The 4,029-nt window shown below is 34.3% G+C and overlaps 1 pseudogene across 1 annotated transcript; it reads left to right on the top strand.

Annotated features, from left to right (window-relative positions):
- The first annotated feature begins 1,499 nt into the window (after positions 1-1,499).
- On the top strand, positions 1,500-2,178 carry LOC306666298 (oligosaccharyltransferase complex subunit OSTC-like; annotated as a pseudogene). Its single transcript has one exon. The product of its transcript is annotated as an oligosaccharyltransferase complex subunit OSTC-like (transcript).
- Positions 2,179-4,029: the final 1,851 nt, after the last annotated feature.

The raw sequence follows: 4,029 nt of genomic DNA, 5'->3' as shown, positions 1-4,029 counted from the left end.
TGTGTCTGCTTAGCTTGCTGTGTGAATGTGAACTGAATTAGTTTCTCTAGGATCAATTTCTCCCCCCTTTTAAGTAAGGGAGATGAGGCCAAAGTATTCTAGGATCACTTCTGGCTTTACAATTATATGGTTCTGTCCCTAGTAATAATATTCCTATGAAAGTACGTGCAAGTCAAGTAGAAAGCACAATGGATGCTCAGTAATGACAGAAATTATGGGTGATAGATATCAGTAAGAACTGGTTGCTCTTTTTTCAATCATCCTGGAGGAATTTATTTTTTAAAAAATAGAATGTTTTGATATGTAAGAACATCTGCTGAGCTGAAGGGTGTGGGCTTCTTAGACATGAATTGTAGTCAAGAAAATAAAGCAAAATAATGAAGTAGACGCTTTAAGGAAAGTTGTCCTAGAAAAGAACAAATATAGGCAGCAAGGTAAGAGAAACAGAAGTAAGCTTACAGGAAGCAAAGAGCTGAAGAGCTTTGGAATTAAAAATGAGGACCCAGACATATTTCAGAAGAGAAGATAACAGAGCCCTCCAGAAGTTTGTACCAATGGTGAAGGCCAGTGGTGGTGGCCAGTAAAGGTGAGGAGGGTAGCAGTAATTTACTCTTACTATTTACTGCTATGTATCAAGCACTTGCTAAGTATTGGAACTCTTTCCTGGGAATTGGTAAATACCTTGTTTACTTTTCACAACTCTCTCCAGAGAATATTGTCCTGTTCATCATAAAATAAACTAAGATTCAGGAAAAATGACTTCTCTGAGGGCGAACATATGTCTTTCTGTGCCATTTTCAATACATCATTATTGTTTTTCCATGGACAAGAAAGCCCCCTCAACTAGAGCCTTGGGTAATTTAGAAGTTTTAAGAAAGAAGAAGTACAAGTAACCACTGATAGATCAGAAGAAACAATTTCTCCTTGAGCAAAAGGATTGTGTTTTCTTTCTTTTTTTTTTTTTCCGTAGCTTTGTTGAGGTAAAATTGAAGTACAATAAAATGCACATATTAAGTTTTCAATTTGATCAGTATTGACATATATGTAACAAATACAATCAATATAAAAAACCATTTCCATTACTTTTATTTAAAATTTGAAATCACGCAGACTGTGTTTCCTACATGATTTATTATCTTAGAAAACAATCACCTTAAGATATATAGAATCCCACTCCCACATGTCAACTATTTCAAAATTTAATGGTACAGAGGCCAAGGAAGAAAGTACAAGAAAAGTAAATAAAAAGTACTTTGAACTAAGTGATCATAAAAGCTTAAAATATCAGGATCTCCAAGATGAAACAGTACTCATGTGAACATTTATAACTTAAAGTACTTGTATCAGAAAGAAGCTAAAATAGCAATCAAATTACATTGTAGGAAGGAAAAATTAAGAGTAAGAGCAGAAATAAATGAACTAGAGAATAAATAATACAGTTAAAATTTGATAGAAATCATGTGGCACATGGGGCTCAAGGCTAGAGAGCTGCCCCGGCTGCCACCAACATGGAGACTTTGTACGAGTTCTGTTCTTAGTGCCCAAGTGTTCCAACCTGAAGCTGAAGAAGCCGCCCTGGTGCACGCGCCGTCGACCAAAACAGTGTACACTCTGGTGACGGTGTCTTATTTCCTCATCACTGGAGGAATAATTTATGATGCCATTGTTGAACCTCCAAGTGTTGGCTCTATGATGGATGAACACGGGTATCAGAGGCCTGTAGCCTTCTTGGCCTGCAGAGTAAATGGACAATATATTATGGAAGGACTTGCATCCAGTTTCCTGTTTACAATGGAAGGTTTAGGTTTCAAAATCCTGGACAAATCCAATGCACCAAATATTCCAAAATGCAATATATTTCTTCTTCTATTCATTGCATTCATTTGTGTCCTACTGAGATTTTCATGACTAGAGTATTCATGAGAATGAAACTGCTGGGCTATCTGATGGGTTAGAGTGCCTTTTGAGAAGAAATCAGTGGTTTCTGGATTTGCTCCTGTTAATGAAGTTTTAAAGGCTGTGCCAGTCCTCTACTATGAAATGTGGAAAATAATAAAAAGCAGCAGTAAAAGAAGTATCAAGTGAAAACACAGCAAGCATATTAAAGCCTGGACTAGAATTTCTTGGTATCAGAGACAAGTTTATCACAGTATTTTTTTCCCACTGATGTTTTCTGTTATACCAGTGGTGTCATTTTCTTAGTTCTTCATTTCCTAAATATACTGTTCTTCTAAAATTATAATATTGAATAAAGTGATTATTTTTTACAACCCCCGTTAACATTTTTTGGAGATATTTCTGATTTTCAGAAGTTAACGTAAAATCAGGAAATAAGATCCCATAAACTGAGAACTCTGGATTGCTGATCTGCTTCACCCATGGGTCTTTGCCTTTAAACTGTGTGATAGTACGCTATTTCACATACGTATACAAGGCTGTTTGCTCAACAGTAAGATGTGTGAAAGGAGCAGAAATAAATAATTTTTCTAATTAAAAAAATTTGATAAAAATCAAACAAGCCTAATCAAGAAAGAAGCAAGGACATAAAAATTAATATCAGTGGGAAAGGAGCTATTGAAATGACTCTACAGATGCTAAAAATATATTAAGGTAATATTATAGCTGTATGTTAACATATGTGATAGCTTACATAACATGGTCTATATTAGAGAAGGATCTATGTGCTGCTGAGAAGAAAGTATATTCAGTCTTGATGGATGAAATATTCTATATATGTCTGTTAAGACTAAATTATCAATTGTATTTTTTACTTCTACAGCTTCTTTATTTAGTTTTTGTTCGGAGGATCTATCCAGTGGTACAGAGGCATGTTAAAAACCCAGTATTAATGTGTTGTGGTCCATTTGATTCTTGAAATTGAGAAGGGTTTGATATATGTTACATATATGTTTGGGGCATAAATATTTATGATTGCTATGTCTTGATGTGTAATTCCTGTAAGCAATATGAAATGACCCTATTTGTCCCTCCTGATTAACTCTGGCCTAAAGTCCACTTTGTCTGATACTACGACAGAAACCCCTGCTTGTTTAAATGATCCACGTGAGTGATACGTTTTTTTCCCATCCTTTCATCCTCAGTCTGTAGATGTCTTTGCCTATGAGGTAAATCTCTTGAAGATAGCATATTGTTGGATCTTTTTTTAAAATCCAATCTTCTAATCTGTGTCTTTTGATTGATGAGTTTAGGCCATTAATGTTCAAGGTTATTACTGAGATATGATTTGTATTCCTGGTCATTTAGGTTTATTTCTAGTTTTTAATTTGAATTAGTTTCTCGTTTGATTGATTATTCCTTTAATGTAGTTCCTCCCTTTGTGAGTTTTCACTTTTTTAAATTTCATCTTTATGAATATTTTCCTTGAGAATGCTCTGTAGTGCAGGCTTTATAGTTGCAAATTCTTTTAACTTTTTTTTTTAATCATGGAAGGTTTTAGTTCTTCTTTGAATCTGAAGCTTAATTTTGCTGGATATAGTATTCTTGGTTGACATCCATTTTCTTTCAAAGGTACATGTTATTCCAGGACCTCCTAGCTTTGATGGTCTGGGTGAAGAAATCAGTTGAGATCTGAATTAGTTTTCCCTATATGTAATCTGATATTTTTCTCTTTCAGTCCTTAAAATTCCATCCTTATTTTTATGGTAGGTGTTTTCATTTGGTCTGTTGTAATTTTGTACATTTGGGGTCCTGTAAACCTCTTGTAGTTGACTTTCCATTTCATTCTTTAGGTTTGGGAAATTTTAATTCTGATATTATTTCATTGAAAAGATGGTGCATTCCTTTGGTTTATAGCTCTACAATCTCTACACCTTCACCTATCCTGATAAATCTTATTTTTGTTTTTTTTTAATGCTATCCCATGGCTTTTGGAAGTTCTGTTCATGGTTTCTTAACATCTTCTCTCTGGTCAACTCTATTTTCAAGATTATGTATTTTGTCTTCATTGCCTGAGGTTCTGTCTTCCAAATGATCTAATCTGTTGATGATGCTTTCTATTGAACTTTTAAT

The sequence above is a fragment of the Sciurus vulgaris genome, assembly GCF_902686455.1.
Source record: "Sciurus vulgaris genome assembly, chromosome: 7".
NCBI lineage: Eukaryota > Metazoa > Chordata > Mammalia > Rodentia > Sciuridae > Sciurus > Sciurus vulgaris.
This window is presented reverse-complemented; position numbering and strand designations above follow the sequence as displayed.